This window comes from Mus pahari, chromosome 1 (assembly GCF_900095145.1).
Source record: "Mus pahari chromosome 1, PAHARI_EIJ_v1.1, whole genome shotgun sequence".
Classification (NCBI taxonomy): Eukaryota; Metazoa; Chordata; class Mammalia; order Rodentia; family Muridae; genus Mus; species Mus pahari.
This window is the reverse complement of record NC_034590.1, coordinates 142226533-142242508: the sequence shown is the minus strand read 5'-3', so window position 1 is coordinate 142242508 and position 15976 is coordinate 142226533. Positions and strand designations below refer to the sequence as shown.

Genomic DNA, 15976 nt, shown 5'->3' with positions numbered 1-15976 from the left:
TATTTGTCACATCAGCAGAGCAGAACTAGAACTATGTGTTTTCCTATTTTGTCATTTCCTGATGACTGTATATTGTCCACCATGCTAATTAGTTAGGAATGGAGAAACGAGTCAGGCGTTTACAGCATTAACTGCTCTTGCAGAAGACTGATGTTTTGCTTCTGCCTAGACATCAGAGACTGCCTGTTAATGCCTAGAGGTCTAATGCCCCTTTTTGGCTTTATTAGGAACTGTACTCATATATGCAAGTCTCCCTGCCCCACCCCAACATACATACATACATACATACATACATACATATATTAAAATTTGACTAAAAATAAGACCTCAGTTTTAATAGCTGACTAGTATTCCATTGTTTCTGAATCCATTCTCTGGTTGAGGAATATTCTGGCTATTACGAACAGGGCTGCTATGAACATAGTGGAGCATGTGTCCTTATGGTATGACCGAGCATCTTTGGGGTATATGCCCATTTGTGGTATTTTGGATCTTCAGGCAGAACTATTTTCAATTTTCTGAGGAAGGATCAGATTGATTTCCAGAGTGGTCGTACCAGTTTGTAATCCCAGCAGCAATGGAGGAGTGTTCCCCTTTATCCACATCCTTGCCAGCATGTGCTGCCACTTGTGTTTTTGATCTTAGCCATTCTGATTGGTGTGAGGTGGACTCTCAGGGTTGTTTTGATTTGCATCTCCCTGATGACTAAAGATATTGAACATTTCTTTAAGTGCTTNTTNGCNATTTGAGATTCCTCTGTTGAGAATTCTCTGTTTGGCTCTGAACCCCATTTTTTTAATTGGGTTATTTGGTATTTTGGAGTCTAACTTCTTGAGTTCTTTACATATTTTGGATGTTAGCCGTCTATTGGATGCAGAGTTAGTGAAGATCTTTCCCAAATCTGTAGGTTGGACTCTATTTAAAGGAGCATTCTATAACTTTCCCATCTCAACCTTTTCTTTCAATGCCTAACACTTGTGAACTATTTCTGCTTGTACTCCAATTTGTTATTACTGCCTTTATGCCCCGAGTCCTTTCTCTCTCAAAAAATATCTACTGCCACAAAAAAATAAATCAATAAAACCTCTTTAAACATAGCTACCTTTAAACATGTACAAGTGGATCGAAAGGTGAATCTAGTAAAAAAAAAAAAAAAAAGAAATAGGAGCACACATCCATTGTGTAGATGTTTCTTCCAGACACTTATGACCATTACTATCCTAAATCAGAGCAGTGTGGATAACTTGAGCATGAGCGGGGCAAGGGTCACTAGAGTCATGAGCCTTTAGGGGCCCCTCCACTTCCTAAGGATGTATAGAAGGTTAACAGTTACTGTGGGGAAAAGAGAATCTTTTTCCATGGTCTAGCTGTTTGTAAATTTCCTGTAAAGAGCTCCACATTTATGCTGTTATAAACTCTTTGGTTCACTTAGCTCAAATGGGTAGAGTTATTTCTTTCATCTTTTACTGTCCTATCTATGGCATATGAATATAAATGGACCTCCCAGGAACCTTCCTGTAACATCTTTCAATATCCTAAGCACATGCCCATCTATTGATGGTCCATAATCAGAGACTAGAATGTCATTATTGTAAGGAGAAAAGTAAGCTATTGCCCTAAGATTTTAAATGCAAAGCACATAGTAAGAAAAAATAATACAAGGTAGAAGATAAGTTCTCTTCCATTAAACCTCTAATAAAAATATCCAATGATGGTTGTCATGCTATTTGGTCAGAGGGGAATGATGGAATGTTGGCTGAACCCTTAGGAGGGGCAACTCTGTCACCCTAAGAATTTACCTATGTTTATCAAAACACTCTTCATTGAAAAGAAAAAGGGAGTTTTAAGCCAAGGAAGGATTTTTAAATTTATTTACGGGTACCTATTAATTCTTTCATCTGTAATTTTATAAGATATGGCTGCTGATAAATCTTTGATACAAGAAAATCTTAATCTTTATACTCAACATCCCATCCCCTGCAGGTATATGGTTGTGACTGATAGGGCTGAATATGGTCAGGAGTTTCATTTTCCCTTGACCTTTCAGGACCTGGTGCACCAACTTGTTTCTCTTTGCAGTTACTAATTAGGTGACCATTTCTAGGCATTCACATCTTAATGAATGGCATTGGTCAGGTTGAAGTTGGATTATGTTTATCATTGCAAGTGTTATTCTGCATTAACCTCATTATAAAACCTCATTCTGTGTTTGGGTACTATTGCTGCACTAGAGCCAACTCTTTAGTAACACTGTTACTTGCATCCTAGTTAGCTCTTCAGAAAATGAAACTTGAATCACATAGATGCTTATACTCTGTGTTCATTTCTATATTTATTGGATTACAATGTCCATTTACTGTAAAATATAATCCCTCATTTGCAAAAAGTCTCAACAACCAGAAAAATACAAATACTCCAAATTAGTTTTGCTATAGTGGATTTAATAATACTGAAGACCAGGAAAACCAACAAAATCCCATAACTATTTAAACTATAAAATGAAATCTAATTTGTATTCATTACTTCATTCTTTGGATACTGGTTATTTATCAATATAACTTGTATAAGGCAAAGAGCAGTAATTTAAATACTCAAATTATAAGAACAACTCAAATATCAGAGAACTTGTAAAGTTCAAATGCCTTATATTAAAACCAATTATAATGTTATTGAGATAGGGAAATGTGTTTTAGGGCATTTTCTGAAATGCTAAAATGCTGCATAAATATGACATAATCCTGTTGACTTTTGATGGCTATGACTTACTGTAAAAAAAATTAATCACACATAGCTGTATATTGATGTCTATTGAGGTTCCTTCATCACAGGGGCACTCCTGAAAAAACTCTAGTAGATTCATAAGAAACTCTAGTAAATTCATAAACTGGGGCAGGTGTCCTTGGTGCAGATCCATCACTTCAGATTGTTTTATTGCTCTTAAATAGTGCTGTGGACTTTGTCTTTGTCTACAAACTTACTACATATTTATGATCAACATGTTGACAAAATAAATTTGTCTAGAAGTCCAATGTGCTATCCAGTGCGCCACAGAGCCAGGTTTCTTAGGTGGTTCAATAAGTTTTAGAAATCTTTCATGCTTCGTCACTTTGCCTCTCACCACTTTGAGTTGATCCTGTGTCTGAGGAGATAGAAGCCTCGCAGTTTTGTGATGGTCTCCCATCAACCTTATGCTAAGCGGTTTGATATGCAGTGGTGACACATGTCTGTCTGTTATCTCCTATTGTTTGAAAATGATCACTGTCCATTCAATACCTATTAGCTACATGTCTTCTCTTTAAAAAACTTTGACCTTATCTAGCAGAAATTTAATAGACAGTTTTCTCTAAAACTCTTCCATCAAGATGAGCAGACAGGCTTCTGCACTGCCTTTACATTGGTGACGTTTGCACACTAAATAATTGGTGCCCTACTTCTTTCTTGGTGACAAGTGAGGTCTTTAAATTTTATTTTCTTGCATATCATTATGAATTCATGGACTTTTATATTTTAAGTATATTTTCAACATATTCAGTAATTTTCTGCTTGTAGCTCCCTCGGGTGGGTTTGTTGCTTCCTCTTGACATGACTCATTAGTTACTTTCTGGGTAATTTAAATGCAGCAGTAATTTAAATGCTCAAATTACAAGAACCACCCAAATGTCAGAGAATCTGGAAAATTCAAATGCCTTCAATTAAAACCAATTATACTATTATTGCGATAGGCAAATGTATCTAAAGCATTTTCTGAAATGTTAAAATGCTGACTGGATATAATATAGTCCTTTTGTACTTATGTATTCAAAGGATTATGAATATAGCAGTAATTAATGTCAGTAGTGATGAACTATTGCTTTCTGGGTAGCACAATGATCTAGATTCACCACGGGCTATTGCTTCCCTTGTCTGACCCCAGAAAATGTTCAAGGAACCCAGATTACTTCTATTCAGAAATGGTGCAACAGGGCTTCCTCATTTCTAAGCTTTTAAGGGTATATATTACCTAACACAAGATGCCTTGTCTCATTCCCATCTGGTTCAAGATGGTCACTCACAATGTTAGCAGTGATGCTTATGGTTATATTAGAAAACTTCCTTCATCAAGCATTTAAGGTAAAGTTTTAAATGGATTAATCCAAAGTTAATAAATGTCTGCTTCTAAAGGTTGCCACTGCTCTGTTTTTTCCAGCAGAATTTTCAAATGGTTCCATAAAACATACAAACAAACAAAAAAATCTCCCTCTGCAACTCAGTACCAAATAATCAAGTCTCCACATAAAGGGTGAAGTTTTTCCAGCTAGAAATAGAATTCCCTGCTTTTAAAAGATTAACCACTGCTGTGTAATGTATGTGAGAGCCCACTGTCCACATTCTTATCTGCATGAATCACAGGACTCATAAAGGAAAACAACCTGATCAGCTTCCATCTAAAATGGCCATGTTCTACCATTTTGTTCCTTCTCTACAGTTGCCATGGAAACAGGATGGTTATGCCAATGAGGAATGGGGCAAGATGGCTGCCTTTAATATGTAATGATCATAGGACTAAATACTTAGGATTAGAAAGTACTTAAAATTAATAGGATTAATTCTGAGCTCTTTAAGTAATAGACAGAAAATTAAATATGTGCTTAGCATGTGATATTAATAGTAATAGTGATAAGGCTACTATTGCTTCCTTAAAGTTTGCAGTTATTTAGTCTCTGTCTCTCTGTCTTTAAAAATATAAAACTTACAATTGAAACATTTAGTTTATAAAACTCATTATGGGAGAAGTGAATTATACTGAGCTACATCAGTAATAATCAATTAGAAAAGCATTATTTTATACCTACTGATAATTTTATGACATAAAGTCATATCTAGGTAGTGATATTTTTCACTTTAAAAGTGAATATGACAGTATAAACTACCCAGAAGCATCTGATGTCTGATCAAGGCAATAAATGGAATGTTTTACTGTATGGGTTAATGAATGTGAAATAATTAGGATTTCCTGGAGGGAGGGTTGTTTCCTTAAGGTGTCACTTATAATAAATTGCAGCACGTGTCATCTGCTCCAAACTTTACATAAAGCACTATTTAATAATTAGCTGAAATTAATGAGAGATATTCTGCTAAAATTGCTGCTTAGATAGCTTTGTGATGACGAGAAAGTAGATTATAGCACGGGTGTTTCTTACCTCACGACTACAATCCACAGCACAAAATGAGAAAATAAAGACAGGCACAGCCAGGCGTGGTGGCACACACCTTTAATCCCAGCACTCTGGAGGCAGAGGCAGGCGGATTTCTGAGTTCAAGGCCAGCCTGGCCTGGTCTACAAAGTGAGTTCCAGGACAGCCAGGGCTATACAGAGAAACCCTGTCTTGAAAAACCAAAAAAAATTAAAAAAAAAAAAAAAAAAGACAGGCATAATAGCATACACCAGCCATCCTAGCACCTCAAAGGATGAGGCAGAAAGTTGTCAGTGGGTTATCTTGGGTTACCTAGAGAGTCCTTGTCTCAAAATTGAGACAGGGTGGAGAGACATAAACATAAAAAGAGAGGGAGGAAGGGAAGTGGAAAGAAATATGAACAGAGGGAGGTAGAGAGGGAAGGAGGGAAGGGAGGGAGGGGAGAGAAATGTCAAATGTATTCAGTGCTCAAATGACTTTGAGTATATTTAATGCCTCTGGTCACTTTTGCTGGCTTGTTCTTCCTTTACCCCAACTCCATGCATATGATTTAATCTTTTTATTTTGTGTAAAACATTTACCACCAAATGATGGCATTGTGGCATTGTGTCTTACTATACATGCACGATTTATATATTGATAAAACTGAATTATAATCATGAAATATCATCAAGTATTTTTAGCTCAGTTGGTCTTATTATCCCTTACTATCATTGAGTTGAATCTTTTCCTAAGTTAAAAAAGTGTCTGCAATTCTCAACCTTCTGTTTAATTTCACTCCCTAGATGCTGTAAGGCATAGTCAATTTAGGTTGGATTTACTTATATTCCTCTCTCTCTCTCTCTCTCTCTCTCTCTCTCTCTCTCTCTCTCTCTCTCTCTCCAGGGCCTCTCTCTGTAGCCCAGGCTGGTTTGGAACTCACTATGTAGCCCAGGCTGGCTCCAGACTCTCTGCAGTATTCCATCCTAGTTTCCCAAGTCCTGGCTTTACAAGCATGAACCATCATGCAGCCTTTTTACCCTCACAGTTATTTTGAAAAGCTTGCCACTTATGGTTGTCACTTTTTTACACTGAGCTAAATCTTCTAAATATTTTTTTTAATTTTGTTCTATTTTATTGATCACTTAGAAATAATAGCTTACAAATCAATGTCATTCTTATTGGCTTCTAATTGCAGAATTTCTGAATGATAACCAGCTTTTACATCTAATTTGTCTTTAATTAATTATAGATTAAGCAATTAAATATTAGTGAATTAATTGCCATAGTGGAATCATCTAAATTAAAAGCTGACAGCTACTTAGATATTCATTAACAATGTGCATATACACTGGATATGACAGGGAAATGCCTGCCCTTGTGAAAAAACTGAAGAGAAAATGAAAATTGACCTCAATTGGGATGTATGAGACCATTGGTTCAGCACAAAAAAAAAAAAAAAAAAAAGAAAGAAAACTTGGGCTCACATTTGAATCTTGCTTTTGTTAACATCTTATCTGATGTTACCTGAAGGAAGTTTTCAAGAAATCTGTAGTTCCAAACAAAGATCTTATTCCCTAGAAAGTATCCCAAGCAAATGAGGAGAAAAGATTTCATAAAATGGAGAGAGTTAGAGGTGAAATTAATTAATATAGAAATTAGAAAAACAAGGTCCACCAGCTTGGACAGAAGTCATCTGAAATCTATATACTTAGTAGCAAGGAAAGATACTCATTTTGGTTTGCTGAAAGCAGGAATGGTCTAAAGAGACTCCAGGGTGTGTGTTAGCTGGTGAATTAATTGTTGACTTGCTAAAATCGTGTTGATTAGAACACTGGGGGTCCTGAGCATGCAGGCCCTAATAAGAATAAGCAACGGTGATAGAAATAAACCTTCTTTATATAAGATCTTCAAAATACATTATACAAGTGATTTAATATTTTAAAGCCTTCTTGAAAAAGTTATGAAAGTCTTAGGTTGAGTACAACCACAATGCTTTTATATAATTATGTGATTGGTGTTAATTAAACTGTACACCATGCCCGTAGAATATACTGTTAGCAAAACTATATCTGTAAGTATGCAATCACTCTAGACAATAGTCATTTAGGATAATAAAAATATTAGTAAGCACGAGAAACAAATGTCACGCGTGTGCTTAGTTTCTACAACCTCACTAGAACTTGGTTAGGAATTAATTTTTATAAATTCCATTTTATTTTGAAGAAATGGCCACAGTCAGATATCTCCCTACTTGCATAGCTGGCAAGTGAATCCATTTATGATACATGTCTAAGAGTCATAGGTAATTCATCACAAAATTAATTATAAATCAGGAACTTCTTAAACTTTTCCCAACAGCAACAGGGAAAGGTTTCTGTACATTTGTCTCATTATCTCTTGGTGCCCTACAGAACGACAGACAGAATTTCAGAAGACATTATGGAAGGGTTTCTTTTCATTAGAATATGTTTTATTTTTCTTTTATGTAAACTTGAAACAAGGAGATAGAGAAAGGATAAAATAATTTACTAATCCTTAATAATAAATTTTGTAGTATATAATATTCTTTATAAATAGAAATTAAACACATATAAACCTGTCATATCCAAATGCTTTGAGCTATACCAAAAGCTTAGCATTTATGAAAACAGTGTTAGTCAGCTTACCAACTACATTTCTAGTCAAAAATTTGGTTTAACAAATAGACTGATGAATTGAAAAATCCGTCAGTGTTTTCTTTTGTGGAGAGCTGAGGAGCATAATATCCCAAAGGTCCAGAAAGACGCTTGACTAGACATAAGAGTAGCATTCACTAGGTGAGCTTCGTTTCCCGTCTTCACATGGTTAAGGAATACATTTCCTAATAAGTGAATTGCAAGTCATCAGGGGAAGACCATGAGCTGAGCAGGTCCAGAATCTTTCCTGCTACTTCTCCGATAAACTCGCTACCTCCTGAAGCACAAATAAGCTGTTTACTGTCTTGGGGTTTATAGTTGATAGCAGAACCATGCTTCTTGCCTGCCCTGTGTACAAATGAAGGATCTGATCATGCCACCCTCTCTTCGAATGGACAGTTTTCAAAAGTCATTCCAGAAGTATCAAAACCATGCTACCATTCATACATTTCTTGCACTAAACATGCTTGCCATTCACCTCCTATAGCTTTAAAGTGAACAGTTTTCTTAAAGGTGATATTTTTTTCCTGTAAATTTTCACTGGCAAGCCCAAACTGTAAAGTGACAGATGGCTATTGAAATTCCATGACATTTTACAGATAGGTACAAGGCTTTCCTCAGCATTCAGACATTTTGCGTATTTATTAGTAAAATTAAGAAGCTCCTACGCCAGGCTTCTGCTCATGAGTTAATCTCTGTGGTCCCAGAGGAACTGGAGCCTTCTCCTTGCTCTTCTGAAGCACTCCACCCTAGCATATGTGATGAGCTTGTGTTGAACTTGAGCAGTAGCCTGAAGATAAACAAGTAGGCGAATCAGGAAAGATGAGACTCTGCATAGTGACTCTGTCACTCATGGTTGCCAAGCACGTTTTAGAACAGTCAGGATAAAATGAACAGGAGACTAACATGGACACAGGCCAGTGTGTCCTTGACATGCAAAGAGATACAGCTTCATCCTGTACGAGAACTTCCAAGTACAAACTGCCGCCCAAACTTGAAATGGCCACATCACCAAGTAATTGGATAATTCTGGTTGTTTTCCTTGCTAAACATCAGTACTATGTGGTTAATTCGCTTGAAAACCTTTAAGGCATCCCATGTCAGAGGCTCACACAGTGAGTCAGTGTATTAAACTTATAGAGCTTTGAAGGTTAAAGAGAGTTCTCCAATTTGGGGGTCTGTTATTATACAGACAAGGAGGCCCAAGTGACCTGGACTCAGCCGCTAGACTTTGTGGAAGCTGGAGAAGTATGGTTTTTGCATACTGCTTTATGTGTGCACGAAATACAGAACTGTTGTCAAAGCTTCTCATTAGTGACGGGTACCCTGTAATGCTTAATGAACCTTTCCCGGTCTCTGGGGTATCCGAGGTATGGTTTGGGGCACTGATGCAGTTAATTTACAACCTGCTGCCCAGATGGGATTTTCAGGTTTCATTTATACCCCTGGGAGTTCACAACTCACAGGGTTTCATTACTTGTAACTCTGATGGAACACAGACACAGTGTTTTAAATATTCAAATTGTTTTGGCATATATTGTCTAATGCCTTTTGTGATTCGGTTACTTTGTCATTTTCCAGATAGATACACATTAAAACCTGAACATCTGTAGTACACAATTTTCATATAATAAATTTGAAAACTGCATCTCTTAAGGGGATAATTATTGGTTTTAATTGCCATGCAACCTGATATTTGCACCGTGTTTGTTTGAGAACTTCGTTGATGATTAATATACATAGAGCTTTATGACTGAAGATTCAAGAAGTGAACTGGAGAATTTGTATTTACAATAGCACACAGTGTATTCTGTCTGAACAGAAAGGAAAAATAATTTTGTAACGTCTGATAATGAGTTTAGGAAAGTAGAGACAGGGAGCAGACACAGCCAAGAAAATATATAATAATTAAATGATAATAGAAGTACTTTTGCTATTGTATTCAGTTTCTATAGTCTACATAACAAATCACCACCAGAAGCAGGCTGGCTTGAGAGCAATTGGTTCCTTCCCAGATGAAAGCCCAGACATAATGAATACCGTTTGGTCACATTCCCAACCAGACCACACTCCTGATTCTGGAGGAGAACCCTCTGCTTGCCTTCTAGATTTGGATGCCTTCTGAATTTTCTTGGTTTGTGGCTGCTTCAATTCTTTACCTCTATATTCACTCTCTCTCTCTCTCTCTCTCTCTCTCTCTCTCTCTCTCTCTCTCTCTGTGTGTGTGTGTGTGTGTATGTGTGTGTGTGCGTGCATGTGCTCGTGCACGCATGTGCGTTCTTGCACACATGCATGCATGTACATATAACTCATTTTTTTTATTTTTAACACAGTATTTTTATTGATTATTTAGGATTTTTACATTATGTTCCCTGATCACATTCACTCCTCATTTGTCCAAGATTTTTCTCCCACCCTTATGACCTCTCCCCCCCCCCCCCCCCAAAAAAAAATAGAAGAAAGGAAGGAAGGAAAGTCTACTTTGTGTTGGCCATACACTCAATGGAGCATGGTCAAACTCCCAGATCATGTTCGTTTTTTTTAAAAAAAAACAAACAAACAAACAAACAAAAAACCCTAAATCCTTTCCTAACCCCCCCACTCCCACTCTCACCAGAAGCCATTAATTATGGAGAGCTTCACTTTAGCATCCTTATCACAATTTTTAAAGAGTTCTCTTCCATGGCTTTCTGTCAATGTTGTTACTTATTTTTGGGGGGGGGGGGGGGGTGGAAGGAAGGAGAAAGATAGAGGTTGGCACAGAAAGAAACACTTAGGATTCACCCAGACAATTTTCTCCTTGCCCCTAAGTCTGTGACTTAAACCACAGCTGCTGGGAGGTTGGGCTCAGCAGTACAATACCTGCTTAAGATGCCCGCGCGCGCCTGTGCATATATTCATTATGGCATTTTCCTAGATGTTATTATACCTTGCTTATTCCTGTCTTTCCTACACTGCCCTTCCCCCTTGTGCTGCCTCCTGCTGCTCCCCTTCTTTCCAAATATTCACCCCTCTACTTAATATATCATATTACTCTATCTTTTTTTTCCTCTTCTTCCCAGCTCCCCTTAAAAGCTGCACGGTGTTTTTTTTTTTTTTAAATTGCCTTATGCATTTAGACAGCTGAGTTCATCTTTAAGTCAGCATTATCAGATCCACCTCAGAGAAAAGAAAGCAAATTTACAACTACTCAGAGATAACACAGGGCCACTTAGGCCCATTAGTGTGCTAAGGGAGTGTCAAGTGACCTTGTATGGGATTGCAGAAAGATGGCCCTTAAGGCAAAGGCAGATGCAGTAGCAAATTACTCTCGCCCTAGAGGAGCTTACAAGTTTTGTTCCTATTTGGTCAAAGAAAAATATAGAGACAAGGCTTATTCTTTTAACGGCGTCTCTTACATTATGATTACAGAGTTTGTATATCCTGAATAATTTATATTACAGATGTCTGTATGTGTATCTCTCCTAATGAATTTGACCACAGCTAAACTGAAAGATTCACAGTAAAACCAACTCAATAATGTCTGAATCCTTTACAGTGCCAAGGTCTTCAACGAGTTTAACACTTTTTCGTTTGGTTCAATTTTATTTTTTTCTTTAATAATTTTAGTAGTAAAGAAAATGTGCTTGGACAAGAGACACAATGTGATTAAGATGTTTCTTCCAACTACATGATTATGTTAAGAAAAACCTCAGTTAAAAAATTTTTTGACCTACGAAGTTAGCTCAGTCTGTAATGTATTTTTGCCAGGCAAACACCAGGTCCTGATTTCTACCTCCAGAACCTACTTTTTTAAAATAAAATCCTAATTTATTTATTTTTATGTTTATGGTGTCTTGCCTGCATGTATAGCTATACACCATGTGTATGCAAGTGCCTTTGGAGGCAAAAAGATGTTATTGGATCCCCTGGCACTAGGGTAGCCAGATGGTTGTGAGCTGCTTTACATGCTGGGATGGAACCTGGATTTTCTGGAAGAGCAACCTGGGTTTTTAACTACTGACCCCAGCTCTCCTGCCCCAGAACACACACAACCTTAAAAAATACAAATAGGAAAAGCCGGGTGCTAGAGGGCTTGCTTATTATCTTAGTGCTTGGGCAGCAGAGACAGGCGGGTTCCTCGGGCTCACTGACTGGACAGCCTGCTCTGCTTGTCAAGTTCAGTAAGAGACCTTGCCCCACAGAACAGGGTGAAGAACACCTAGAGAGCTACACCCAAGGCTGATTTCTGACCTCCATGCTCATTTGTGCACATGTACATGCACCTGAGTGCAAACATGTATACTGACACAAAAGCACATATACACACATACACACACAAACACACACACATATACACATACATACACACATATACATACAAACACATACACACATACACAAACACACACACATACACACACACCAGTTTTATCAACAGTACCAAGTAGAGTAGTATAGGAGCAAGGGTTAATAGGATTATTTGTAATGTGTTCTCTTGTACTTGTTAAGATGGAACTATGTGCTGAGGCCCTGCAGTCTAACCAAAATCTGTTGTGGTACAGTGGCAGCTACAATGCTTGAACCATTGAGAAAAGCTGTGTTTGGGGGCTGGGGAGATGGCTCAGTGGTTAAGAGCACTGACTGCTCTTCCAAAGGTCCTGAATTCAAATCCCAGCAACCACATGGTGGCTCACAGTCATCTGAGATCTGATTCCCTCTTCTGGGATGTTTGAAGACAGCTACAGTGTACTTACATATAATAAATAAATAATTTTTTTTTAAAAAGAGAGAGAGAGAAAACCTGTGTTTAATAAAACTTTATTTATTGGGCCCTGTCTTAGTCAGGGTTTCTATTCCTGCACAAACATCATGACCAAGAAGCAAGTTGGGGAGGAAAGGGTTTATTCGGCTTACTTTTCCATACTGCTGTTGATCACCAAAGGATGCAGGACCGGAACTCAAGCAGGTCAGAAAGCAGGAGCTGATGCAGAAGCCATGTAGGGATGTTCTTTACTGGTTTGCTCCCCTGGCTTGCTCAGCCTGCTTTCTTATAGAACCAAGAGTACCAGCCCAGAGATGGCACCACCCACAAGGGGACCTCCCTCCTTGATCACTAATTGAGAAAATGCCTTACAGCTGAATCTCATGTAGGCATTTCCCCAACTGAAGCTCCTTTCTCTGTGATAACTCCAGCTGTGTCAAGTTGACACAAAACTAGCCAGTACAGGCCCCAAACTTGAATTTTGTGTAATCGTCAAACGCCATAAAGCATGACCCCTCCCCTTTTGCATTTAGGAATGTCATAGCTGTTGTTAGCTTGTTGACTACACAAAACAGACTCAGCTTGGCCTATAGTTTATTAATCTTTTTACCAGAATAATGTAGAGCTCATTCTTTTAATATGAAAAATAATAAAATTGATTTTCCAAAAAATTTTGCAGCAAATGGGGACCAAAGGGGGCTGAGAATAGCAAGAGGTTTTAGAATCGTTTTCACCGGTGTAGTTTTGCTCTTGACCAGTATTTTTCTAGAATTTTAATTTTGGTGAGGTCAAGTTCAATTTAAAACTGAATACATCTAGTTTTTTTTTTTTTTTCTCAAACCTACGTCTTTCCTAACTTTGGACTTTCCTTACGTGGCAATACTACCCATCCTCTTTCCTTCTTGTCACCTCAAGCCTATCACAGGTATACATATATGTGACCCTATTTGGTATCCTATCCCTGGTCTTTCTATTCCTCAACAATCCATATTCTCCAAAGCAGATATGGGATAATGTCATACCACTATGTATGATGTCATACATGCTAAGTATGATGATGTCATACTAGTAAGTGTGATGGTGTCATATACGCAGTACCTGTGCTTTTGAGCAAGTTAGCCCAAAGCATTCAAACTCAATTCCTTTTCTGTAAATGGGGAAAGCAAGCATCTTTGCCTTGTGCTTTGATGGGATGATTGACAGGGGATGTTAAACTCTTGCTACAAGTCCTATCACAGGAGCGAAGGCTTGTTTGGCAGCTGCTACTACGTTATCCTTTCTGTCATCTTTATTGTTGCTGCTCCAGTTAAAATGGATTGCAGCTTGCAGTTAGAATGCAGCCAACATGCCTTTTCCTCTAAGCTCGCAGCATCTACCTGACCCCTCCGTGCTTTTGCTGTGATGCTTTCTGTCCCTGATAGGTGATCTCCCATCAGCTTCTCGTCTACTCTAAACTCTTAACACCCTGACAGCTGTTTCCACGGCTCTTCAGAAAACTATATCCTCAACTTCGGGATTTGCTCCAAGAAGCCTACCCAACGATTTATTTCAAATAATTCCCTATGAATTTACACCTGTTCACTCACAGAAGTCTCCTCATTTTCTTTCTTTAACATTTCCCAAGGTGGCTTATTAATTTTGGGATATGTCTTGTTTTCTTGCTAGAATATGAACTATAGGAGAAAGGTACAGTCCCATTTCTTTGATTGCTCTTTGCAAATAGTAAATGTCAACAAATACTTATTGACCAAAACAAAGAAAAATAAAACTCAGAGTCACCTTCTAATTGTATCTGGATTTATATATATTTATTTAAATTCAACAAATGAGCTCATATGTCCTTATAACCGAACATGAAAATGAATACCTATTTGTGCAGTATAGTCCAGGCTTGACTAGAACTCCTTATGTAGCCAAGGCTAACCTTGAACTCATGACCTTCGTGCTCCAGCATCTCAAGTCCCTCAACCTGTCACGTATCAGGATAACAGACATGCATCATCACACCAGGAGAACTCATTCTTCTCTCTTCTCCATTTATTCTGAAAAAAAAAAGTATTAAGCACTTTCTGAGTTAGATTTGTGTGAGGTATAGAGGAATAAAAAGTTTTCACAATTGTTTTCAAGACATTAATGGCATGATTGCATAAGTTACCTCTTAAAAGCATACATTGAGACACTCTCAACAATGTTTCTTTCCCTCAATTGTTATTGCAGTCTTTTTCATTAAAACATTATTGGTGGGGAAAAAGCTTTTCTAACTGTTGCCATCTCTTATCCAATTAATGTGTGTAGAACACGTGCCAACTACTATGTAAAGAAATGAAATTCGACTGGGTTATTTTTGTCTTCTGTACATCATTTCTACAAACAAAGCAAATGTCACCCCAGTCACTTATTGACATTCTCTTTGAACGCTTGTGCAAGCTGTCTTGGAAACCCTGTGCTCTGGTTCACTTCTGGTTAGACCTCAGTCTCACGTGGGATGCTACTGGCCTCAAAACACTGGAAAGTCTTAGAGTCCACAGAGCTTCTGTCCTGCACAGTACAGCTACCAAATCCAGGGGATGTACACACATGTGTTACAAGGGTCATATTATTCACTACTTATTCAAATGAACACATTTCTGTTCACAAATGAGTTAAACCTACACACCCTAAAAATAGGTCTTTACCAAGTTCCCATCTCCTTTCCTTGTTCTACAGTTGTTTGGACGCCAGCTGGTTAATTACAGGGTATGTCTGCAGCCCTCATTTTGTTACCTGTGTCTATTTAGACTGTGTACTTCCATTTAGAAATGGCTACTACCAAAGGTATGGTAACAAGTGCTGCAGAGCCAGCCACAAAGCTCGTAGAGGATGGGTTTCATTTAGATATTAAGAGCCTTGCATTGAATTATCTTCATTATAAATGCAATATTAATTAAACTTCTGAGATTAAGTCATTTAAAAGCACACATAGATACACACATTTCTGTCATGCTAAGAAAAAAAGAAAACATCCCAGTCGCTGATTAGAGGAGAGGGATATAAATAATAAGCAAAGGTCTGAAAACTGGAAGATACAAATGTGTGTACCAGGTCCGCCAGCAGCTGTGCTCTGTGCAGCTCTACACCTCTGGACAAAGTTTTTTCTGTCCAAAATATGCTTTTAGAGATTAAAAATGTCCTTTAAAAATCTTATATTTCTAAAGCTCTGAGCTGTTTATGACTTTAGTAAAAACTGGCAGTGTATTCCAACCTAAGTTAACTTACTGCATTACTCTTGTCACTGTGGACTTATTTGATGGTGTATCCACCATCACTAGCACTAGCACCAGCAGCACCACCACCACTACCATCCCTACCACCATAACTACCACCACCACCACCATCACTACCACCATAACTACCACCACCAC

The 15976-nt window shown here is 37.8% G+C and overlaps 1 protein-coding gene across 3 annotated transcripts in view; it reads left to right on the top strand.

Annotated features, from left to right (window-relative positions):
- Window positions 1-15976, top strand: part of Prkg1 (protein kinase cGMP-dependent 1) — a 1174992-nt gene that overhangs the window by 1075476 nt on the left and 83540 nt on the right. The gene's annotated exons all lie outside the window — the stretch shown is intronic.